Below are 27,376 nucleotides of genomic sequence, written 5' to 3' on the forward strand. Positions count from 1 at the left end.
AACATCATATTTGGATTTCCCAAAAACATAAGAATAAGTTATTTTCACCAAAAACGTTTTTCCATCGTTGGCCTTTGTAATGAATACCCACACGCTTTACCGGCGTGCCCGTGCATCTGATTGGACAACTGAGATATTCCTCCACAGCAAGCAAATTATTTTACAAAAACTTTCACAATTACTGCGATCCGCCTTCATGTCCCAGGGTGAAAGGACATCACGCAGTCGTGAAGGAAGTTCGTCTCGGAAGGCAGTCTTCCGTTTTGACCAGTACATTTTCTCCGACGGCAGAAAGTGTGGTGAGTCTTCTGAATGTATCCCTTTGTCATTTCTGTCTTGAACGAACGCTTTTGTATCCGTAAATGTTCAAAAATGGTTCAAATGGCTCTGAGACCTATGGGACTTAACATCTGAGGTCATCAGTCCCCAGAACTTAGAACTACTTAATCCTAACCTAAGGACATCACAGACATCCATGCCCGAGGCAGGATTCGAACCTGTGACTGTAGCAGTCGCGCGGTTCCGGAATGAAGAGCCTATAACCGCTCGGCCACCGCGGCCGGCCGTAAATGTTCACTTTTAGTTCAGCCCAACGACTCACGTAGTGTTAAACACTGATCCTATGTATTCCTAAACGGATAAAACGGTGCATACTGCACGGAGTTCGGTCCTACTTGCAGACAGCCCATGTAACGGCTTCAAGGGGCTACAATTTCCGCTAATTCAGATAATTATTGACCGCACTTAAAGTTTTAAAATTCTATTGTAGTTTACTCAATAATAGTTGTAACCTTGCGTTAAAGTTTTAACATAGAAAGCCATGTATAAAGCTAGAAGCAGTGTATATAGTATATTTAGGTAGCCTAACTCACGGCGCGCAAATTACCCCGACTTCATTCACCTAATATTTGAGAATGATGGTGATTAGCAACTTCCAAAAACGGCACTTTCCTCGCTAACACCCCCAACTAAACAATGAAAGGAAAAAAGTTTATCGCTTACTACATTTTTCGATGCTCATACAATAAAACTTCCGTGATACAATTTGCAGACTTCATTCACATACACTACAGAGCGTATCTGCAAAATTTTATCATTGTACGAGATATAGTTCAGGTGATATGATGATTTGCTCATGGGAGTTCGATTCTGTGGAGCATCCGGGAAGGGGTGGTATACTGGCGCAATAGAGGCAACGTCTATCATGCTGTGTCTTTCTCTGCTTTCAACCTCCAGTTTTTCTGGCGATACTCCAGCCAAGAGGCTGTGCTCTCCCCACCACCCCGTTTCCCCCCCCTCCCCCCCCCCCCCCCGTCCCTCCCGCTGCCAAAAACCCTTTCCCCCTTTCCTTTGCCATAAGTTAGCTGGGAGGCATCAAGATAATATATTACACCCTTCTCATGAACATAGAACATAAGTGTTTTGTTTTCTATAATCTCAGGCAGGAAATGTTGAAGTTAGTACAATACGAGATAACCAAACCAGCATCTGAAGAATGGGTCATCACAGCATACAGAAGCAGACGCTGTGTCGATTCCACTGTGGGAGCTACCACACTATGCTCTCTTAGATGAATGAACTGGTATAGATTCTCTTCTAACATTTCAGGTTAGACTATCGCAGCCTGAGTTCATTTCAGTAAAGTTCTTATGTCATACTTTATTATAGTCACGATGTAATTTGAATTAATACTGGCTTCGGCAGCTAGGGACATCTTCGAAATTACGAAAATGAAACTAATATGACAAATGTTCAGAAAGCGACAAAGTATGTCTGCAGTAGCAATACATGCATACAATTGCTTCAAGTGTTCATCAAGGTTGCAGTGTAACACATCAATTTCGGCATTACGTAGTGTTCAAAATGGCTCTGAGCACCATGCGGCTTAACTTCTGAGGTCATCAGTCGCCTAGAACTTAGAACTAATTAAACCTAACTAACCTAACGATACATCCCACACGTCCACGCCCGAGGCAGGATTCGAACCTGCGGCCGTAGTAGCAGCGCGGTTCCGGACTGAAGAGCCTAGAGCCGCACGGCCACAGCGGCCGGAGTAAGTTGGCCGTTGGGGTCTCTGCCCAGTAGTCAGTCACAACGATTTTCCCGCATCTGCGGTCCCTCGTCACCTGACGAGTGACTTGCTGCACTGTTGCTAGAATGCACAAGTTCTGATTGGCACCTATTCTCAGGTTGTGATTGTCCAAAGATAATTTACTGTGAGACGGCGGTTTTTCCAGTATCGGGACGATCCTGGTAGTACTATGACTGGATGGGCAAATGTAGACCTCGGAAATGTAGTGTGTCTCATGTACGGAATACTCACGGTTCCTTCATCACTGCAACACTGATATTGGACACCACTCGACCTTCAGGCCTTCAGCCGATAAACACTCTAACGAGTTCGCAATCATGTGTTTGAGTTATCCCACATGCCATATCGAGAAGGGCATTCTCTCTAACCGAAAGAGCAAGTGTCTCTAAATCCACTCTGTAATAATGTACTGTACACGTTGGGGCGCAGTGTGTCTGTAATGGCCTTTACACTGGGAACCGTGAATTCCTGGACATATTTCGTTAGTCTCTATCTCTGCTTTATGCGCCCAATAATCGCTTCTAGTGGTTTTTTCCCCAATGGTCAAAAACACACTGTGCAGAACTGCACTAGCTCTGGATCTCTAAAATACAATTTCATTCAAGAAAAGCCGAAGCACAGTATTCTCCAAAATTCTTCATAATTTTACCAAATTATGCCCTGAAACCACCAGAAGACTTAATGGATTTGGCATTTTCTGGCTATGATTAGACAGTCAAAGGGAACTACTGTCCACTTGCATCCCGATGGACACGTGAGGTCCATGATCAAAATATTAACCACCACTTAAACTAGCACGCTGGCCACTCTGTAGTGATGTAGACAATCCGTCAGTGAATGTAAGTCCTTCTCAACCAGATTCCAAGCGAAAACTGCGAAAGAAATTGCATGAAAAGGACAAATGTAGTTTAGTACCCCGGAGAAATCCATAGCTCAAATCTGTGAGTAAATCCCAAAGTCTTCAATGGGCTAAGACGTACAGATATACAACAGTAGTTGACTGGAATAGTGGACTCCAGTGATTCCCGATTTTGCGCCTTTCCAAATGGTACAAGGTGTCAAATGTACCGAGAGCTCAAAATGGCTTTGAGCACTATGGGACTTAACATCTGAGGTCATCAGTCCCCTAGAACATAGAACTACTTAAACCTAGCTAACCTAAGGACATCACACACATCCATGCCCGAGGCAGGATTCGAACCTGCGACCGTAGCAGTCGCGCGGTTCCGAACTGAATCGCCTATAACCGCTCGGCCACCGAAGCCGGCTACCGACAGCTCAGTGAGGCATTTAACCTGTCGTGTGTGGAGGGTGTAGTACATGCCTGAGGTGGTTCTGTGATGTTTAAAGGGCTGTTTTACGCTACCAGGAATTGGACCCAGTCGTTGAGGTTACTGTGAAGATTTATCTGATGCTTAGGTCATCATCCACATTGACCAAGTGTGGTGACCCGCCTTGCAAGATGACAACAGCCGTGAACACAATTATTCACCTGCTACGTTTTTGGCTTGACGAACAGTCGGGAACCTTGTTGGATCTCGACAATTTGTTGGATCTCTACTGCCCCACTAAATCATTCGATTCTAATCCCGTGGAAAATGTCTGGGACGATTTTAAATAACGAATGTTATGTAACAATTAATGTCCGCACAATTTAGTTACTGTACGGGATCTACTAAGCAGTTTGTGGCTTCAGCTTGGTACGGCGTACCAGAATAAACTCGTGGAACCCTTCCGTTTGAGATTGTGGCGATTATCAAGGCTGCAGACAGTTTTACACGGTATGATGGTGATGTCTCGTAGTGCTGAAAAGTTTATTTCTATCCAATGCGCTAACAAGAGAAACTCCGAACCTCACACACCTCTTTGGACAGCCCGCAAAAACTGAACGCACATCAAGCATGAAAGCAGGAGATGGTGTACTGGATTGTGAAAAAAGCAAAATAGAAACACAAAAAGAACAAGAAGTGCAATGTAGAGCAGCCATAAACAAAAGTGGTGTCGTGGTTAAGTGGTTACGACGATGGACTGCCATGCAGACAAACCGTGTTCAAACCTCCCACCTGTCTTTTTTTCCGCTGTTCGCTTTATTCAGATTTGTGTCTGTGTCGTGGTGCAACGTCCGTTTGCAAGTTAGGGACCCAATGACTGCACAACTACTCTATTAGCAGTCGAAAGGATGTGACTTTCGAATAGGAAGGAACTTCAAACCTTTGATGACAAGACGGAAGTCAACCTAATCCTCCAGCGGAAAACACTTCTGGTGTGTCACACACGGCATTAGTGAGAGTAGGGTCATATGATAGGAATCTCTTATCGACGCGCCTAATTTGTACGACTCCTAAATGAGTGAGATATGCCTCCTTTCCCGATGTAGATATTCGTATGAATGTGTATGTGAGCGCTCCCAAGTAAATGATGAAAACAATAGTTTGTCGCAGACGCTGCACAAATGAAGGCAACAGTTGCACAATCACACAGTTTCTCTGTGTTCTGTCAAAACATATGGTTTTAACGTTTTTGAAGCTGAGTTCCGTTTTGGAAGTCCTGACTCTTGAATTCCTTTGTCGTAACATAGTGTAAGGAGTGTGTCAGAATTCATTACATTGATTATTACATTGACTATCGGAAACAATATAGCCAACTTGCAGGTATTCTTTGCATTGTGTAAGATTGGAAATAATTAAACACTCAGATGTAGATAGTAACAATCTGAGGGCGAAATATGGGAGCGCGATTCTAAGCAGTGTTGTGAGACGAGGCAATAGTGTCTGTCGAGAGCTCGGAGACAAAAGACGCGTCACTCTGCCCTCACGTCGGTGATGGCAGGTCTAACCACACTCAAGGCTTCATTTCCTTCGTATGGCCTGGTGAGATTTAGATGGCTTAACTACGCTTGAAGATGGAATTCAAGGTAAAATTCGTAAGCATAGCGTAAAGCGCAATTGCAGGGTAAGGCTCGCGATTGTTGGGCCGAGTTTGGAATAATCCCTTGTTTTACTTGTCAGTTAATGAAGCTTCCTTATCGTCCAAATAATAATAATTATTCTCAACATCTAATTCATAAATATTCTGTGGTTATTAAATGTTACTATAACTCTGAAATGGAAATAATTTGTTAATCTCTGGCACTAAGCCATTATTAACACTTGTCAAACTATTATTGGTCGTGATGATTTCTGGAGTTTTTAAATAGACTTAATTTATCAAATTCCTTCTTACATGTTATTTAGTAGTTAACAGTACTCAAGCAAAAAACTTTTTTTATTAAATTCATTCTTACTAACAATACGTTTTACCCGTTGCTGCTGCATGCTGCTGCGAGTTGCTGTAAACCACTTGGAAAAAGACACTGACACACCACACCATGTCATGTACTCTAATCCAGTAAATTTCGTTTGACAAGTCAGATTCTATCCACTTGTAATTTTTGTTCGAAAACGCAGTCAGATAGCTTAGGCATTCATTGTTACAGGTTCATTTGTTCCTGTAGCTTTTCATATTTCAATACGCAGTCAGATAGCTTATCCGAATGCTAGTTTTAAGTTTTTCATGCAACGATCTGTTGAGGGCTTAAATGACAGTGAAACTAACACTCATACAACACGCACACAGTGTTATGCAGGTTATATTACGACTACTGATAGCTCAGGTTGCTTATCGTGTCCATTTTCACAGACTAACATAGGCTTTATCTGTTGTAGGTACGTTACAACAGTTCACACCCGTCTATTTGTTGTTTTCATATCTGTGAGACGTCTGTGTGGTATCTTGCCTGTTCTCACTATGCATCACATTTATTTGCGGCGGTATCGTATTCCTACCACATGACTCATATACTATAACCAATGTATAGTATGACAACTGCGAAGACTACAGAAAGAGAACAAACATTTCAATGATCGGACGGACAGTTCATAACCTGAAAAAAATAAAATAAAAAATAATGCCACACGGGAGTTTTTTTAATAATAACATCAATATTTATATATGTGTTTGGAGAGAGACAGAGAGAGAGAGAGAGAGAGAGAGAGAGAGAGAGAGAGAGAGAGAGAGAGAGAGAAATGGTTCAAATGGCTCTGAGCACTATGGGACTTAACATCTATGGTCATCAGTCCCCTAGAACTTAGAACTACTTAAACCTAACTAACCTAAGGACATCACACAACACCCAGTCATCACGAGGCAGAAGAAATCCCTGACCCCGCCGGGAATCGAACCCGGGAACCCGGGCGCGGGAAGCGAGAACGCTACCGCACGACCACGAGATGTGGACAGAGAGAGAGAGAGAGATTTTTGATTGAGATTTTTACTTTAAGTCCTAACTGGTACCTCAATTTTTGTTGCTGCCTCCTTGAATGATCAGCTTCTGCACCAGTTGTTGACATATTGCAATTTGGAGGAAGTTATTGTTCTTTAAGGTTTAAAATACGACTCTGTTAGTTACTTGGCCGTATTGCGGATAGCTTTGAGCACAAGTTTTCGTAGCTTTTCATACCTAAGGGACCACTGTTGTAAGTAAGAAAGATCAAACAGCAATCTGATCTTCGTGAGAAAAGGAGATTGCTTGGCACACAAACTTCCTTCAAACTACATGTCCTGCTACATCAAAATTGGTCAGTGGAATTTATGACCATACTATTATGCAAGAACATAATACAATTACTGTAATTAAGAAATTATGAGAGGTTGTTACTTATTGAATGAAAACTATAGAGAATGCATTTCTTTTCCTGTATTTTAGTGAACTTTGTACACTTACAATTCTGTCGATTGATAAACGGCAGCCGGCCGGTGTGGCTGTGCGGTTCTAGGCGCTTCAGTGTGGAACCGCTTGACCGCTACGGTCGCAGGTTCGAATCTTGCCTCGGGCATGGATGTGTGTGATGTCCTTAGGTTAGTTAGGTTTAAGTAGTTCCAAGTTCTAGGGCACTGATGACCACAGATGTTAAGTCCCATAGTGCTCAGAGCCATTTTTGATAGACGGCAACGACAATGAAGTTCACCTCCTTTTCCAAAAACAAGATATTTCTATTCTTCACTTCCAGAAAATTTGTATATACTTCACTCGGTTTTACCATTAAAATATCAATTTTCATTGAATGTAACAACACGTTCTCAGAGACGGCCTAGCAACACGTCCTCTTTCGACAATATACAGATTAACAGTCGTTTTTTAATAAAATCAATTTTTTTTGTGTCCATACTCAAAGATTCTCTAATACTGTCGTTGCAGGGATTGCGCGCTTAAGAGTTTCTTGCTGTCCAGCTGCGCTTCACTTCACTTCAAGTACTTTTTCAATCACATTTACGTTTACGGAATTTACCTACATTAGAATCAGGCACAAATTAGTTAAAGAAAAAAAAAGCAGTGAAGCACACATAACATTACACGCACTGTTGGCAGTCCAACACCATGACCACTTACCCGCGTCGTCGTTCGTGGTATAAACTGCTTTTTATTGCACTTCTTATCCTTGGACCGATCACTATTTCTATTTTGCTTTTTTTTCATACTTCAGTACATCTTGTTCCTGTTTTAATGCATGATCTGTGTTCAGTTTTTGACTGGCTATCCACAAGGAAGGGAAGCAGCGGTTGGGAGGGGAGTGAGACAGGGTTGTAGCCTCTCCCCGATGTCATTCAATCTGTATATTGAGCAAGCAGTAAAGGAAACATAAGAAAAATTAGGAGTAGGTATTAAAATCCATGGAGAAGAAATAAAAACTTTGACGTTCGCCGATGACATCGTAATTCTGTCAGACACAGCAAAGAACTTGGAAGAGCAGTTGAACGGAATGGACAGTGTCTTGAAAGGAGGGTATAAGATGAACATCAACAGAAGCAAAATGAGGATAATGGGACGAAGTTGAATTAAATCGGGTGATGCTAAAGGAATTAGATTAGGAAATGAGAGGATTAAAGTAGTAAAGGAATTTTGCTATTTGTGGAGCAAAATAATTGATGATGGTCGAAGTAGAGAGGATATAAAATGTAGACTGGCAATGGCAAGGAAATCGTTTCTGAAGAAGAGAGATTTGTTAACATCGAGTATAGATTTAAGTGTCAGGAAGTTGTTTCTGAAAGTATTTGTATGGAGTGTAGCCATGTATGGAAGTGAAACATAGACGATAAACAGTTTGGATAAGAAGAGAATAGAAGCTTTCGAAGTGTGGTGCTACAGAAGAATGCTGAAGATTAGATGGGTAAATCACATAACTAATGAGGAGGTATTGAATAGAATTGGGGAGAAGAGGAGTTTGTGGCACAACTTGACAAGAAGAAGGAACCGGTTGGTAGGACACCTTCTGAGGCATCAAGGGATCACCAATTTGGTACTGCAGGGTAGCGTGGAGGGTAAAAATCGTAGAGAGAGACCAAGAGATGAATACACTAAGCAGATTCAGAAGGATGTAGGTTGCAGTAAGTACTGGGAGATGAAGAAGCTTGCACAGGATAGAGTAGCATGGAGAGCTGCATCAAACCAGTCTCAGGACTGAAGACCACAACAACAACAACAACAACATCCACAAGGTCATCTTACCACTAAATCTGAGGGTGATGGCACCGGGGGTTTCACTTGTAGGTAATTCTTCATGAAGGCTTGGAACAAGTAGTATTCGCCACCACGAACACTCAAAAACTTGGCTACATGAATTTCCGCGATACTGAGAAAGCATCAATCAAACGCCGACGGGCGGTATCCGTGTCGCTGCCACTCTCGCTGAATCAACTGATTATTAATTTGGCCGGCAGTTACGGGCGATCTATAAATGACGCCACTGCCTCGCACTCGCGGCCTAATGCCGGCGCGCCGAGCTGCGTTCCGCGCACGCACGCACGCTGCCGCGCTGTGCCCTGCGTGCCGGCCGTGAGCGGAAACAAGAGGATGCTCATTAGCTAACTGAATTAATTCGCATCGCGCACACACTTCCTGCGCCCGCGCGGCGCCGCCAATTTCAGTATTTATCGCCAATATGGAAATAGCGCGGCGGTTCCGACCGTGCAACCGGCTAACGACTGCGATTACACTCGTGTCTGCCCCGTGTTCTGCTCACACGCCACTCTACTGTACCGTGCAGTTGCCGCAGGGGACGCACCGCAGGCAGTGCGTCAGTGCCATCCATAAACTTCAGCCTGTATTGGAGGTCTTTATTTAGGTGTTTTCCACCTGAAACGCACCTCACTGCTACGATCGGATTCCAACTGCAGGACAAGCATCGCTACAGGCGAACTGTATTGAAATACCCATTCCATCAGCGACAGTAAAAGAACATAAACCATAGACCGTATGTGGTTTTAGCTATGGACTCAACCTCTAATTATACCAATATCTTAATAGTTTGTACATCCTTGGAGCAGCAACCGTAAGATGAAATCTTATTATACACTTCTGGCCATTAAAATTGCTACACCAAGAAGAAATGCAGATGATAAACGGGTATCCATTGGACAAATATATTTTACTAGACCTGACATGTGATTACATTTTCAAGTAATTTGGGTGCATAGATCCTGAGAAATCAGTACCCGGAACAACCACCTCTGGCCGTAATAACAGCCTTGATACGCCTGGGCATTGAGTCAAACAGAGCTTGAATGGCGTGTACAGGTACATCTGTCCATGCAGCTGCAACACGATACCACAGTTCATCAAGAGTAGCGACGAGCCATTTGCTCGGCCACCATTGACCAGACGCTTTCAGTTGGTGAGAGATCTGGAGAATGTGCTGGCCCGGGCAGCAGTCGAACATTTCCTGTATCTAGAAAGGCCCGTACACGACCTGCAACATGCGGTCGTGCATTTTCCTGCTGAAACGTAGGGTTTCGCAGGGATCGAAAGGAGGGTTGAGCCACGGGTCGTAACACATCTGAAGTGTAACGTCCACTGTTCAAAGTGCCGTCAATGCGAACAAGAGGTGACCGAGGCGTGTAACAAATGGCACCCCATATGATCACGCCAGGTGATATGCCAGTATGGCGATGACGAATACACGCTTCCAATGTGCGATCACCGCGATGTTGCCAAACACGGATGCGACCATGATGATGCTGTAAACAGAACCTGGATTGATCCGAAAAAATGACGTTTTGCCATTCGTGCACCCACATTCGTCGTTGAGTACACCATCGCAGGCGCTCCTGTCTGTGATGTAGCATCAAGGGTAACCGCAGCCATGGTCTCCGAGGTGATAGTCCATGCTGCTGCAAACGTCGTCGAACTGTTCGTGCGGATGGTTGTTGTCTTGCAAACGTCCCCATCTGTTGGCTCCGGGAGCGAGACGTGGCTGCACGATTTGTTAAAGCCATGCCTGTCGTCCCGACTGCTAGTGATTCGAGGCCGTTGGGATCGAGCTCGGCGTTCCGTATTACCCTCATGAACCCACCGATTCCAATTTACTGCTAACAGTCATTGGATCTCGACCAACGCGAGCAGCAATGTCGCGATACGACAAACCGCAATCGCGATAGGCTACAATCTGACCTTTATCGAAGTCGGAAACGTCATGGTACACATTTCTCCTCCTTACAAGAGGCATCACAACAACGTTTCATGAGGCAACGCTGGTCAACCGATGTTTGTGTATGAGAAATCCGTTGAAAACTTTCCTCAAGTCAGCACGTTGTAGGTGTCACCACCGGCGCCAAGCTTGTGTGAATGCTCTGAAAAGCTAATCATTTGCATACCACAGCAACTTCTTCCTGTCGGTTAAATTTCACGTCTGTAGCACGTCATCTTCGTAGTGTAGAAATTTTAATGGCCAGTAGTGTAGAAATAGTAAACAACCAGTCAGATGCAAAATGGAAGGTTGGTTAAGACAATAATTGTTAAGGTTTTCGTTTCCATTTTATGACAAAGTGCCTCTTGGCTTCTGCCTCGGGTTCTTCGGCCGACGATCGTCTGATGATTTTTCTGACGTTTCGCCAGCACGAGTGGCTGGCATTTCCAAGGTTTAACCCTCCATTGCTGGTGGACTGGAGACGAGTTCGCGGCCGTGGACTATATGAACCTGGCACGCCAACGTCCAGTGGCTTCTCCGCGGTCATTTCCGGTGCGGTTCTCTTGCTACCTGTGACGGTCCTCGATGCAGCACGGGAAGACAGGATCAGTTTATCCTGAGGCTTTCTTCTTTTTTGTTGAAGCTATTCTCGTGGTTGTGTATCTCTATCGCTTCTCTGAACAAGCGTGTGTGATAGTTCTTTTCTATAACCACAACTTCTGTAAATTTCCTTTAATTTACGTCTATGGTCACGAACGTTTTGTTAACAGATTACCGACTTCGGTCTATAATGACCATCATAAGGTTTTGCATTTAACATTTGACGGTGCAACTATGGCTGCAGTACATTAGGAGTTTGTTTTTGTAAAACAGTTCTGATGATGGTCATTATAGACCGAAACTGGTAATCTGTTAACAAAAAATTTGTGACCACAGGTGTAAATTAAAGGAAATTTATTGTATATACGGGTCACTGTTCTTTCGCGACGTTATCGCAGCTTGCACAACTTCTATGACTGTGAATTTTACTACGTGGTCAGTCTCTCACAGCACGTGCTCTGCCATGGCTGATTTATGCACTTGTCCCAACCTGCAGCGTCGCTTATGTTCAGTGATCCTGCTGTTAATTGATCGTCCAGTCATTCCAACACGAACTTTTCCGCATGTGCAAGGTATGCGGTATATTTACGACTTTCAGGTGGGTCCCTCTTCTCCTTTGCCAATCCGAGACACTCTTTGATCTTCTTTTTCGGTTTGTAAATAGGTCTTTACGCTGTGTATGCGCAATATATGGGCGATTGTGTCCGTAGCTCTGGAAATGTATTGCAGCAAGGCCGTACCCGACATTTCTTTCTCTGATTTGTCACTTTGTCACATTGTTTGGTGCTGTTATGCTTCTAATATAACTTGTGGAGTACCCATTGCTCCTCAGAACACTTTCCAAGTGTTGTATTGCGCGTCTGAGGTGCTAAACACCTTTACTATGGTTTAAAAGTTCAAGGAAACGTTTCCTTTAGAAGGAAATACTGACAACTGGATTACATGTTGTGGCAGGTCTACATTAAAATGTAGTCCAAGTCCCTCAGTCATATATAAAATTTCAGCTCCACAATAATTACAACATGCACGACATAGTTATTTTCAAATAACTTCCGGGAATTCAGACAGGTAACACTTTCGGCGACCGCCGGTATTTCAGCGGGAGAACACCCCGCCATTTTCAAGGCAAACTGCAACGGATATGCGACGTACATGCAAATTTAAAACCTCGGTTGTCAGACTGAAGCAGGAAAGATAACAAACACACACACTGAACACTAGTGACACCAAAGACGACCAAAGTCCGAGCTATCGATCGTGAGACTACGAATTCCCAGGTGAGGTAGCATTGACTGCCCTCTGTTTTCTGACAAGGGAGAGAGCCGGATTCCAAACAGAGTTTAAACAGAAACCTCCATCCCTGTTAACGAGGTTGCTCGTTAATTTAAGCTCAATTGCCTGCCTCCTTAATAACACTGTCCCAATAGCTGGACTTGTCAGAAAACAGAGGGGCAGAGTCGATGCTACCTCACCTGCGAATTCGTAGTGTCACTATCGATAGCTCTGACTTTGGTCATCTTTGGTGGCACTAGCGTTCAGTGTGTGTGTTATCTTTCCTGCTTCAATCCGAGAAGCGAGGTTTTAAATTTGCATGTACGCCGCCTGTCCGTTGCAGTTTGCCTTGAAAATGGAGGGGTGTTCTCCAGCCGAAATATCGGCGGCCGCTGAAAGTGTTACCTGGGTGAATTCCCGGAAGTTATTTGAAGGTTGTTTACGCCAGGAGAAACTCAGATCTGACCAATGTGAAGCTGTACCTTTGCCACAACATGTAATGCAGTTGTCAATATTTCCTTCTGAAGAAGACGTTTTTGTAAACGTTGAAAGGGGTTTTAATAAACCTTCCATTTTGTAGTTGATGGGCTCTTTACTATATCTACAAGAAGCTGCCAATAATTTGGTTGGTCACCACAACGCTCGACGCGTGATATCGTGGCCATGGGGTACCACAACTGTTTTCTTCTTAACCCCGGAAATGTTTTCTTTTTAACTTCGGACTACATACAAATACAGTATACTGTGTGATCAAAAAGTCAGTATAAATTTCAAAAGGTAATAAACCAAGGAATAATGTAGATAGAGAGGTAAATTGACACACATGCTAGGAATGACATGGGGTTTTATTAGAACCACCCCTTAGTGCAAGACGCTTCGCTTGGTGATGATCGTGTGCTCAGCCGCCACTTCTGTCATGCTTGGCCTCTCAGGTCCCCAGACCTCACTCCGTGCGATTATTGGCTTTGGGGTTACCTGAAGTCGCAAGTGTATCGTGATCGACCGGACATCTCTAGGGATGCTGAAAGACAACATCCGACGCCAATGCCTCACCATAACTCCGGACATGCTTTACAGTGCTGTTCACAACATTATTCCTCGACTATAGCTGTTGTTGAGGAATGATGGTGGACATATTGAGCATTTCCTGTAAAGAACATCATCTTTGCTTTGTCTTACTTTGTTATGCTACTTATTGCTATTCTGATCAGATGAAGCGCCATCTGTCGGACATTTTTTGAACTTTTGTATTTTTTTGGTTCTAATAAAACCCTATGTCATTCCAAGCATGTATGTTAATTTGTACCTCTCTATCTACATTATTCCGTGATTTATTCAGTTTTCAAATTTATACTGACTTTTTGATCACCTGGTATATTCTGAAATACGCCTCGAAAAAAATACCCTTTCCTATACGAAATGTAGACCGATGAAATCATATAATAACGGTATCTGACTGCACCGTTTTTAAAGGAAAGGAACAAGCCTGACGTGACTGCCACATATGGCTATGCGCTGTTTTTCATTTTTCTTCCAGTGTTCCATGGTTATTTTACTAAGAGTGCTAGACGTTTTTGTTTCGGAAGAAAGATTTGAATTTCTCTCAGCGGAATTGAGTGCCGCGAGTGTGGCCTCTGTTTCCTCTCCATACAGTTTTTTCCGAAATTCCGTTACAAACTTACAGCACTTGTAGAGAGGAGTGGGTACATAATATTTTGAACAAGAACCCATTTCCGGAAAAGTACTGTTTCCATTCTATGACGCTTTCAATTCAGATGTATAACGTGTTATGTATGAGGCAGAACTATGGGCGTCATGAAAAAAGGGTGACCCGGCTGAGTCACGCAGTTTGACTCTTATTTAATCGTGAGGATCGTTCCGCCCTATGTAGGTCGTTGTCAACAAAATATTTTCGCATTCGGAGGAGAAAGTTGGTGATGGGAATTTAATGAGAAGATTCCGCCGCAACGAAAAACGCCTTTCTTTTATTGATTTCCAGCCCAAATACTGTATCATTTCTGTGACACTCTCTCCCATATTTCACTATAATACAAAACGTGCTGCCTTTCTTTGAACTTTTTCGATATACTACGTCCGTCCTATCTGGTAAGGATCCCACACCGCGCAGCAGTATTCTAAAAGAGGACGGAAAACCACCTCACTTCACACTTGCGGTTCGGAAACATCTCAACAGACGATATGGTTTAACATGGATATGCCAAGATGGTCCAATCGCGTGGCTCCTAACGACTACTTCTTGTGTAACAGTACGCAAAGCTTAACTTACGAGACTCATGTAGAGAAAGACGATGATCTGGCAGCTGCATAAGAAGTTGAACAGATACTAGACGGGCGATTGTGTACCGGAACATGCTACATAGGTACAGTGTCTGTAACAATGTTGGTTGTCGCCAGATGGAGCCGCTGTTGTAATGCATCACTGCTATTCAGTACGTACAGTATGCTAATTTCTCTTTTGTTTTCGAATAATGTAAACACGCAATATTTAAGTCTTAATACTAACAAATTTGCTTAATAATTGTTTCGTTGAGTTTGCTTTCTAGCTGTTACCCAACTAATTGGTTCAAATGGCTCTGAGCACTATGGGACTTAACATCTGTGGTCATCAGTCCCCTAGAACTTAGAACTACTTAAACCTAAGTAACCTAAGGACATCACACACATCCATGCCCGAGGCAGGATTCGAACCTGCGACCGTAGCGGTCACGCGGTTCCAGACTGAAGCGCCTTTAACCGCACGGCCACACCGGCCGGCCCCAATTAATTATACTTCATCACGCCTAATTCAGTTTCCCCCGGACATCATGGGTTTCTATTCAAAAATTACCTATTCACTGCTCTCTACAAATCCTAGAAGTTTGTGACGGGAATTTTAGAACATTCGAACACCGATGGTGTTAGCATCATCCTACTTTAACGCAGATTTTAGAAACTTCGTGGTGCGTCAATTTTATGTGAACTGTGTGCATCATAAAGAGCAAATAAAAATCTCTTATGCTCAGACTTGACATAGCTTGCAACATTAATTAATTGTCCTAGAACTTTTCCATGGTTAGGTGACCCACAATTAACAAATATAACCTGTTGTACAACTAAGTTGTTGTTTTCACTGTGACAGTGTTTTCCCCGTTTACCGTGGCCAAACACAGCCACCAGTAGAAAGTTAAAAACAAACTGCCCTCCCGGGAAAATTTCACGAGAGACGAACGGAAACAGCTTACTTTGCGCAGCGTAATAATGACGGACATAGGGAGACAATTGGCTGACTTGCATGAACGTACCAAGTTGTGATAAGGATATGAACTAAATTTGTGTAACAAAGTTGTGTGCAGTAGGCATGCTGGGCCGAATCTGTTACCCAAATATTTTATTTAAAAGTCTCCTTTTGAAAGAATAAAACAAGCAAGTCGTATGAAAGTGTTGAACTTTCAGCTCCCGGTAAAACTCCAACTGCTGAGTTTCCTTTTGGACTGGAAGACTAAGCAAAGAAATTACATGAAGCTTACCGCTCACTACAGGTTCGAAATGTAAATGCTGACTGCAATGCTAGTCCAGAAAAGTTGGTATCTCTCCAGAAGGCAGAAAGTCCACAATAATGTGAGATAGCTGGATGGTGATTGCAAAATACAGATCAGCCTTGAAGACATCAGAATTTTAAAGTAGTTGCAAAGGATCACGAATTAAATTTGGAATCTTTAAGTAAGGAATTATGTAACTGTATTTACACCATAATTATGACCACCAGGCTGCACACAACATCCGTGTATAAAAGGCGTGGCGCAGCTAGTCTCTTCAAAAAAAAGAACAAAAAGAGTACTCTATGCGCCTCAAGATAATAAAAGAAGCTGACTAGGCGGGAATAAGACGAATTCAAGTGCTCTAAAAGGAGAATGAACTAATGTAAGCCTTATTTCTTGCCCTGTTTATAAAGTTACACATCACACGAAGCAACGAACGAACCTAGACAACATAATCGCTAAAGTTCTGAAAAATATGCATATAAGTCTATCCCAGGCCTTGTTATACGAAATAGCAAATACGCACACATTTATATTACGAGATCTGATAATGAATAGCAGACTCCTACTTCAGTTTTACTTAAATTTCACTCAGTCACAACGATGTTATTGTCAAGTTTGAAACAGGCTTTTCGGATTCTATAGAATACGAATTTTCAATATCTTTTTCAGTACTATCTTCATAATTATTTTACAGTTTGTAATAGTGAATACCGACATGTTAATAAAGCAGATAAATATACAAGGAATTATTTTAAAATTACAGAATTAACTAACTGAAAAATTATGAGGCACTGTTTTGTTGTGTTATAAGTGGTTCAGTAGTAAAATGGCTTCACAACAGGTAATTTCACTCAAGTCGTGGTTATGGCACGACCAAACAGTTATTTTACTGGCCTTCTATCGTGCCTCCACGTGCTCTGAGTACCGACTTGCATATACCACACTACTTCAGTGCCATGACGTACATCAGCACTAGCACGTAACATAACGACCACCTGGTACATAGTTCACCATCTGTAGAGTTTCAAAGCGACTTGCATATGCATGTGTATGTGTGTGTGGACAGGGAAGCGAGTTGAAGGTGGGAATGGAGAAAGGAAAAGGCAGAGCGATGAAGGTGGGATGGAGCACGTGGCTGTAATTCACACATATTATAAAAATGGGTGACGGGGTGACAATTACTGAACTATATGAAATAAAATCGTCATAACTTCTGAACGGTTTGCGTGCGTCGTTCAAACTGCCATGTTGGCCGTGGGGCATGATAGGCGTTAGTATGCGTACGCATGGTTTGCTGTAGCCTCTTGGATGGGTTCGTCAAGAAGCAAAATTGACGCATTTGGGTTACTGAGAATCCCCATTTTGCAATCGAGAAGTCTCTTCTCCCTCAACGGGTGACTGTGTGGTTTGCAATGTCCAGTCACGGAATAATCGGTGTGATGTACCTTGATGCCAACGGCTTTGCCGCAGTGATAACACCGGTTCCCGTCAGATCACCGAAGCACTGTCGGGCTAGGCTAGCACTTGGATGGGTGACCATCCGGTCTGCCGAGCGCTGTTGGTAGTTGGGGTGCACTCGGCCCTTGTGAGGCAAACTGAGGAGCTACTTGACTGAGAAGTAGCGGCTCCGGTCTCGGAAAATGACATACGGCCGGGAGAGCGGTGTGCTGACCACATGGCCCTCCATATCCGCACCCAATGTCGCCTGTGGGCAGAGGATGACACGCGGCCAGTCGGTACCTTCATGGCCTGTGCGGGAGGAGTTTAGTTAGTTTTTGTTCCTTGATGGCACAGTGACTACCAAACGGTACGTGAAGATTTTGGATGATGATTTCATCCCCATTATCCAAAGTAACCCTGATTTCGACCAGATGTGATTCATACAAGACAGAGTTCGGCCCCATCGAAGCAAGGAGTGTTTCACGTCCTAGAGGAGCACTTTTGGGACCACATTCTAGACTCTGGTGTACCCAGAGATAAACGGCATGGGCCTCTATTGGCCGCCATGTTCTCCGAATCTTTTTGTAGGGCTTCAGCAATAATCCCAAAACCATTGCTGAGCTGAAAACAGCCATTCAGGAGATCACCCACAGCACAAATGTTCCGACACTTCAGCGGGTCATGCTAGTCGTCTGCGCCACATCATCGCCAATGATGGGAGGCATAGTGAACATGTCATAACCTAAGTGCGAATACCTGCAGTGATGTTTACATGCTGAATAAAATTTATGCACACTGTAGTTTGTAACTAATTTACGATTTTTCATGTAATTCAATTAAGTGTCACACTGTATGTAGGTATGTTTCATATTCTCTCCTGATTCTGTTGACCGATTTCAACCAAACTTGGTACACATAACATTTATTATCTGGAAAAACCACTGTGTGCTTAAGAACCACTCACCTGTCAAAGGTGTGGGGGAGGGAGTGAAAAAGCAGTATAGCCCACGAGGCGAGAATACCCAGACTTCAATCATCCATTATTTGAGAACGTTAACACTTAGATGCATCCCTGTCTGAAGCAATCTTACCCCTTTGTAGATCTTGGTTCGCGACAAACAGTTGTCACCATAATGTGATTGCACTCGTCGAATGATTTCCGCAGGTATAACACCTTCCGCAAACAAAAATTGGTTCACTGTCCTCATTTACTCCCTGATTCGGATCGACAATGGAGCTGCCATGTTCCACAGTACGCTACAATGCAACGGCTAACTCGGGGATAGGAGTGACGCATTGTTTACAATTGTTGCAGACAAGAATATCTCAGCCCTGGATACTAGCAGTGTTACAAAGTCCTAAGGCAAGAAATTGCAAAAGTTCTTCTACTTTATCACTTCCCCTCGTATATTTGACAGGTGCGTATGTGAGCATAGCCACGAGGAAAAAGCTTATCCTAAAACCTTGGAATGGGCAACGGTCTTGCCGCAGTGGCTATACCGGTTCGCGTTAGATCATCGAAGTTAAGCGCCGTCGGGCGTGGTCGGCACTTGGATGGGTGACCATCCAGGCCGCCATGCACTGTTGCCATTTTTCGGGGGTGCACTCAGCCTCATGATGCCAATTGAGGAGCTACTCGACCGAACAGTAGCGGCTTCGGTCAAGAGCGGTGTGCTGACCCCACGCTCCTTCTATCCGCATCCTCCACTGAGGATGACACGGCCGTTGGATGGTCCTGGTAGGCCATTCGTGGCCTCACGACGGTGCTTTTTTTTTTTTTTTTAACCCTTGGAATGGTTTCAGTCAAAGTTGGCACTCATATCAGTTACTATCTGGAAAGAGATACTGTTAGGGAGTAGAACCACCGGCCTTCTATTGGGATGAGTGTGATAATGAGAAGCGAGAAGGAAGGACGGAGAGATGGACAGTCAGTGAGGGGAATAAGCAGATGGACATGGATAGCAGAAGGAGGATGTGGACAGAGAGGGGAAAATGGGCAGAGTGAGGGGAGAGAAGGAATAGGAGGGGAAAGGGGAAGTAGGACTGAAGAGAAAGGAGCAGATGGACAGAGTGGGAAGGAGTTGATTGACAGTGGGGAGGAGCAGATTGACCCACACAGAGAGGGAGAGAGAGAGAGGGAGGCAGGGAGAGGGAGAGAGAGAGAGGGAGAGAGAGAGAGGGAGAGAGAGAGAGGGAGAGAGAGAGAGGGGGAGAGAGAGAGGGAGAGAGAGAGGGAGGGAGAGAGAGAGGGGGGAGGGGGAGGGAGAGGAATAGGGAAGGGGAGGGGGAGGGGGAGGGTTAGGGGGAGGGGGAGGGGGGGAAGATGGACAGTGTGGGAGTTGAAGGAGGTGAGCAGAGGGAGGAGGTGCCGGAGATGGACAGTGTGGGAGTTGAAGGAGGTGAGCAGAGGGAGGAGGTGCCGGAGATGGACAGTGTGGGAGTTGAAGGAGGTGAGCAGAGGGAGGAGGTGCCGGAGATGGACAGTGTTGGAGTTGAAGGAGGTGAGCAGAGGGAGGAGGTGCCGGAGATGGACAGTGTGGGAGTTGAAGGAGGTGAGCAGAGGGAGGAGGTGCCGGAGATGGACAGTGTGGGAGTTGAAGGAGGTGAGCAGAGGGAGGAGGTGCCGGAGATGGACAGAGAGTGTGGGGAAGGAGGAGATAGATTGATAGAAGGTTAGAATAAATACGTACCCTGGCAACGCAGACTTCTCAGCTAGTAATATAGCGAAGCCTCACAGTTATTCTGTCACATGATCAGTCGCAGTTAAATTAAACGTAGAATGTTGACCTTCGAATATGACGCAGGTGGTCCACCGTATATCATTCATACAGCACGCTGAGCTGCGGTACAAAGGGCGACTTATTGGCCTCAGCTCCCGGCCTGAGATTCTGCGGTCGGACGACGCGCCGGATCCACCTGCGCCATAGAAATCCGCCGGGAGCAGAAGTTTACTCTCGGAAATTGCCGCCCGCCTCCAATTCCCAGCCCGCAGCGCGTCGGCGCTAAAGCCGATGGCGTCGGCTGCCGGGTACTTGGCCACGTGGAACGATACTCTCCGTCCTACACGAATCGGGTATGTGTCGGGCGGGAAATGTATCTGCGAACCACAGCTGGAGCAACCAGCTTAATTAACTGCCGTGCTTCCTGCAAGCAGTTCTCGCAGTATTGTCTTCACGTAACCGGCAGGTAACGTACCGTTTCCTGGAGAGCCTACTGAAAACCGTAGTAAAATGTTCCGACATCCATAAGTGAACCGTTTCAATAACGAACAAAACTTTGCGTATTTATGTATGTAAATGTGTTATTAACGACGAAGTATTATTCTGGAACGAGAAAACTCTGCACCTTTACGTGTCTTCAACATAAAAAATTATTAATAATAAATATATTGCTATGTATAAAATACTAAGAATAACAGAGACATGAATACATCATGTCTTGAATTTATATATAGTTGTGGGATAAAGACTTGGATGAATAAAATGGTCACCCTCGTGTCAGCTCTTTAACCTACTAGGGGCTTTAGTACGAGTTTGCTTCTGAACGCACATGTATAAAAAGTATTTGTCCTTTCAATCTCATTTCATACCTCTCACTCCATGTGAATATAATTACGTGGTAATAATTAATTATGACTAGAATTCAAGTTTTATCTTTGACCATCTGTCATTCTTTAATTTATCACACTACTTTCAGGCTTCACCCACAAGACAACAAGAAAAAACACTTTAAATAATTTGCTGTCGGGAATAGAAAATGTTATTTGCAGAAAGATTTTCATTAAATATACACGACAAACTCAAAGATAATAAATTATGATGAGTCTTAGGCTTGGTTATGAGTAAATCACTGACCGGTAAGAATCTTGTTTTCCCTGCTGTAAACACTATTCAAATCATAATTAACAGTACAAAAGGTCAGTGTTTAACAAATAATTTACGTAACGTTGACAATAACGGTGCAGTTACGGATGTGATTATATTGTGTGTCCCTCCACACCTATTGAAAGAGCAAATATCTTAATTTGGTATTTCTTAGAAGAATTTTAGTCAGTGTAACCAAAGGGCATCGTCAGATATATCAGGCCAACGTCGCCTTCGTTAAACTCAGTAAAAGCTAGAAATATAAAATAGTAAAATCATTACATTTTCTAGATGGACGCGAGAAGCACCAAGATCTGCATAACGCGTTCCCGTTCACAGGAACGAGTAACAGAGTAAGATGGGGGCTCAGGTAGTAAGCATAATGCGCCACAGCGTCGTGTGCCAGTACTGAAGCCTAATACAGAATCACCTCAAGATGTCACGCTGCGACGCAGCAGTGATAAAAATGAGAGATCGTAAACTGGATATACATACCCAGTAAAACTTTATAAATGTAATGCGCACAAAACATTGATAAGATGGAATTACTAGGGGCAACACCTGTGCATAACTTATCCTAAAATTTTGACGAAGTAAAATATAAATGAAGGCGTTAAATATAAAATTAGAAAACAAGGTGTATAATACAACACACAGATGCAGTACATAAACAGATTTTTCGTATCATATACCACTATAACGAGAACATTAAAAACACAGGACAGTAATTTCAGATAAAGAGGCCTCCCATATTACACTCAATACTGCATCATTCGTAGCTAGAACGTCTAGCAAGAAAACTTTTTTTATATAAAATACAAGTAAAATTATTAGGCTTAAAAAATACACACCAACGTGGAAGACGGACGTTATGCGGGTAAACTTACCTCCCCCTTTTTTTATAGCTACGTTGAAATGTGTATAATGCGTCATCACTGAAAGCGACAAACTCGCAAGTATCCCATTTGAGAAAAAAAAAAAAAACTGTTGCTCGCGCCTGTGAACGGGTACGCGCTATGCAGATCTTGGTGCTTCTCGTGTCCATCTAGAAAGATAATGATTTTACTATTTTATATTTCTAGTTTTTACTGAGTTTAACGAAGGCGGTGCTAGCCTGATATATCCGACGATGCCTCCGGCTACATTGACTAAAGGATTCTTCTAAGAAATACCAAATTAAGGTATTTGCTCTTTCAATTGGCGATCTGTTTATACTTTCAATAGATGATCTGTTTATACATGCTTATAGGTTATCCAAGCCTGCACAACGCGATCGCGATTCTTAAACAGATGTATTTGTTCTCTGTTTTCTATGTAGATAACCTAAAGATGCCTAAATAAGGCGAAACGCGTCGTTGAAAAATAAAAAATAAAATTGCAACCAAGACTCTTTTTAACCAATACTGTTAATCACTGGTTTACTGTATGCCACATATAGATTGGAAGAATTTCTAGTACCTTTATTCACAATTATTTGCCTACGTAGCGACATTGATGATCTTAGCCACTGTTAAAGTGTGTGCGAAATATATGCGACGTCTCAAATATTTTCATCGACGATTCCAAACGTATCAAACCGACATCTTTAATGAAAAAAGAGGATAAAAGAAAGAGAGAGACGATATAGTAATACACCCGACCCACACGTGTTAGGCCGTCATTTCACTCCCGATGAAACCACAATATCGAATTTCGACTCCGTCCACAAATGATGAGCAACAAGCAATGAATCGAAGATAGCAAAGCAAAAGTAAAACGCTGAAGTAAAGTCTAACTGACGTACTTCTAGAAATGTGAGTCATAATTAGGGTCCGTATTTTAATGACAAGTCGTGTTTCTTGCCTGAACATTTGGGTGAATTCTACGATTTATGGAAGAATCCAGGTATAGTCGTGTAGAAAAATGTATTTCTATTTTTCTTTGAAGTCATATTTACACTTTTCTTAGTAATAAGTCATATTTCGGCCAGCTTGCCAAAAATGCATACATTTGTCATATCTTTGAGGGCACAAGAATAAAAACGTGAAATTGTTGCGCACATGACAGTGTTTCAGATGATATTTAACCAGATAAAGGCAACAATTAACACAAAATTTATTTATTAGTACTATAGCAGACATGCTGCTCGGTTCACTGACGTAAGACACTCTTGCTCGGGGAGGCAACAACGATCTCGAAGCCAACAAAGGCGGCCTCCGATGTATTTAACATCGCACACGTTGTCACAGTACTCAGTTTGAATACAAACTGACTGGTTCAACATGCTGAAGGTAAAGTGCTCCAACAGCTTGAAGGTGCTCGGGTTTGTTCTTAATTCTGAAGAGAAGTTCTTCAGCACTGTCGAGGTAATATTTTTCAAACTGTGTGAAGTTAGTGCGTGTAAGCTCTTTAATGTGTAACAATACTCTAAAGCAGCCAAACACAGCAGCTATGTGACGGGAAGTGCTGAAAATGACAGCAGAAAAACTCTGTTATTTGAGCAGATATGACCATTCATCCCGAACCGTTCAATCAGCCTTCTTGAATGCGTGTGACAAGATGGTACCTTGAAACAAACACTCTATTGAAGAAGCTGAAGAATCCACGCTTCAGACAGTTTTTTAAGTACGGATCACATTCAGTTCTAAACGAATCCACAAGGAGAAAAACTATTTACGCGTGTCATATGAGCCGCTGCTCAACAAAATAATTACAAAAAGCTAAAAGGTCTGGATGTTCATAGATGAAGCGCATAGTGAGGGAGGCTGTTATGCTGTAAATGTTGTAGTTGGTGAATTGACAAGCAGGGATAAATGTTACTCATAACATGTGTGTTCTCGAGCGAGAAAACAACTCCACGACTGTTACTTCATTTGACAACTTTATGAACCTACTGTGGCCTCATTGTATGAAGAGAGACAAAGTTTTGCTGTTAGTAATAGATGGTACTGCATACATGACAACGAGAGTCGAGGGGTTTCAGATTCTCTACCCCAGTGTTGTGTATATTACCTGCACATGCGTTACACAGAGTTGCAGAACACGTGCGATGAATTTACCCTGGTGTGGACCAGGCAACCCTGTGGCAAGCAAATTTTTCTGAAAACTCCGCTAAGGGTGCAGAAACACAAGGAACAATCACGTTCACTGAAATCCGTCCTGAGCTTATCTTTACACGATGGGGTTCTCGACTTAACGCTGCTGAGGATAACTACACTGAAGAGCCAAAGAAACTGGTACAGCTGCCTAATATCGTGTAGAAACCCTGCGAGCACACAGAAGTGCCGCAAAACGACGTCGCATAGACTCGACTAATCTCTGAAGTAGTGCTGGAGGGAATTGACACCATGAATCCTGCACGGCTGTCCATAAACCCCTATGAGTACGAGGGAGTGGAGATCTCTTCTGAACAGCACGTTGCAAGGCATCACAGATATTGTCAGTAATGTTCATGTCTGGTGACTTTGTGGGCAGCGGAAGTGTTTAAGTTCAGAAGAGTGTTCCTCGACCCACTCTGTGAAAATTCTGCTCCAACGGAATACACAACTGACATGAATGGATGCAGGTAATCAGACAGGATGTTTACGTACGTGTCATCCACCAGAGTCGTATCCTGGCGTATCAGGGGTTCCATATGACTCCAACTGCACACGCCCCGCACTGATGTTGGAGATATGATGTTTTACTGATTTCCTGATATTCACGGTAAACTCGTGAAATGGTCGCAGGGGAAAATCCCCACTTCATCAGGACCTCGGAGACGCTGTGTCCCATCGCTCATGCGCCAACTATAACACCACTTTCAGATTCACTTAAACATTTATAACCTAACATGGTAGCAGCAATAACCGATCTAACAACTGTGCCATACACTTGTTGTCTTACATAGGTGTCGTCGACCGCAGCGCCGTTACTGGCTGCTTACATAACTTTATATTTGAATACGCATGACTATATAAATTTCTTAGGCGCTTCAGTGTACACAAAGAACGCCAGCATAAAGATAATCGTCTGTGATCTTGATGGTGATTTATAAACGCCATCAGAACTGTGATAGGAAGTCTGTATAGATACCTTCTCTGGAAACTTAGCATACGTCAACGCTAACTTTTTAGTGGTTTCCAAATCCATCAAACGACTGTAAACTGCTTGTACTCACATGTACCCTGGATATTGTGCGGCATGTGTAGAGTGAGTTGGATCGAGGTCATGGCCATGTAGCTGACACAGTGAACAACAAATCTGCAAAATGTTCTTCTGTGGAATCTTGGATATTCTACAATATTCGCAATTACTGACCGTCTTTCTGGGAACGTCCGCCCCGATAGCTGAGTGGTCAGCGCGGCGGTCTGTCACGCCAAGGGACCCGGGTTCGATTCCCGGTTGGATCGGAGATTTTCTCCGCTCAGGGACTGGGTGTTGTGTTGTCCTCATTATTGTTTATCATCCCCAGTGGAAGGCAACGGGACACCAACACTGGAATCACTTCCCAAGACGGTCATGCGGTGGACCTCACCGACGAAGCTTCCCCCTTTTACAAGGCCTGGGAATACCATAACATTTGATGACGATGAACCAGTGTGCGATTTGCAGGGGGGGATGGGGGAATTTCCCCCCCTCTGCATCAGACCATCCCGTTCTCTGGTTTTAGTTTATGCATCCCAACCTGGGATGTTTATTTCCCACGCACTGGAGTAAAACTTTACATATAATTTAAATTTGTGGAGCCGAACACTGAAAGTTTTTAGTAAGTCTTACTATTAATATGTTTCAGTTTTCTAACATCAGAATAAGTACAGCTTTTCACAAATGTGCCTCTGCTTTTTGAATTCCACTCGTTTACCTGTATGTAGATTATTTTGTAAATAAGCTTTACCTATAATGTACTTTTAATGATATAACAGGGGATGGCTTTTCTGATAGTGCATACGCGTGAATAGTGAGTTTCGGCATTAACATGTATTTATAAATAGCTGTTTAACCATGCGTAACGCCACGGTCCAAGCTAGTAACATATATAATTGTACTAAACCCCTAAGACATCCCCCCCCCCCCACTCGTAAAAGCACAAATCGAACCCTGCGATGAACCAAAGTGGGCTTCAGTGATCTGACCGCCTCCGAATACGCCCCTGTGGTGTACTGTAAGGTGGACCTTTTCCAAGTACAAAACTATTCTCAGAGACAATCATAGATCTCTGAAAATGAGATACCTGAAAATGCATGTTGTCATTCAGTGTAGCTCTGGAGAAACTGAAGACTGACAGGAGGTGTCAACAAAATTGGAATACTTCAAACAAGTGGTGTGTAGCTGAGGAAACATGGTTTTGTTGTTTCCATAGATGTTATTGTTTCCACTGTACTTCCTGTCTTTGTTTTCAGGAACATGCAGACATTTCAAAAATAAGTGTTAGTTAGTTTCAAACACTTAAAAAGTAAGTACTGTAACCACATATTTTTCGTAAGTGAATTTTGTATCGCATGGAGTATAAGAAAATCAAAAAAATTGTTTTTGAATAAACTTGTATGCTGTCATAGTTTAATTTTTAAGTCCATATTTATATTAGATTTGGGTCGTAAATACTAATAACTGTTCTTAGGTCAGTAAAATGTGAGCCTTAGTAATAACAGATAATCCACCTAAAATTGAATATGAAATTTTAATATGGCAGATCCTCGCCAAGCCCTTCGGCTAGTGAAGATCACTATTGTGAGCGGCAAAGCCGGTTTCCGATTTCCGCAGGACTAGGGAAAACACTACATCTACATCTACATCTACATCTACATTTATACTCCGCAAGCCACCCAACGGTGTGTGGCGGAGGGCACTTTACGTGCCACTGTCATTACCTCCCTTTCCTGTTCCAGTCGAGTATGGTTCGCGGGAAGAACGACTGTCTGAAAGCCCCCGTGTGCGCTCTAATCTCTCTGATTTTACATTCGTGATCTCCTCGGGAGGTATAAGTAGGGGGAAGCAATAGATTCGATACCTCATCCAGAAACGCACCCTCTCGAAACCTGGCGAGCAAGCTACACCGCGATGCAGAGCGCCTCTCTTGCAGAGTCTGCCACTTAAGTTTGCGAAACA

Source organism: Schistocerca americana, chromosome 3 (assembly GCF_021461395.2).
Source record: "Schistocerca americana isolate TAMUIC-IGC-003095 chromosome 3, iqSchAmer2.1, whole genome shotgun sequence".
NCBI classification, from domain to species: Eukaryota; Metazoa; Arthropoda; class Insecta; order Orthoptera; family Acrididae; genus Schistocerca; species Schistocerca americana.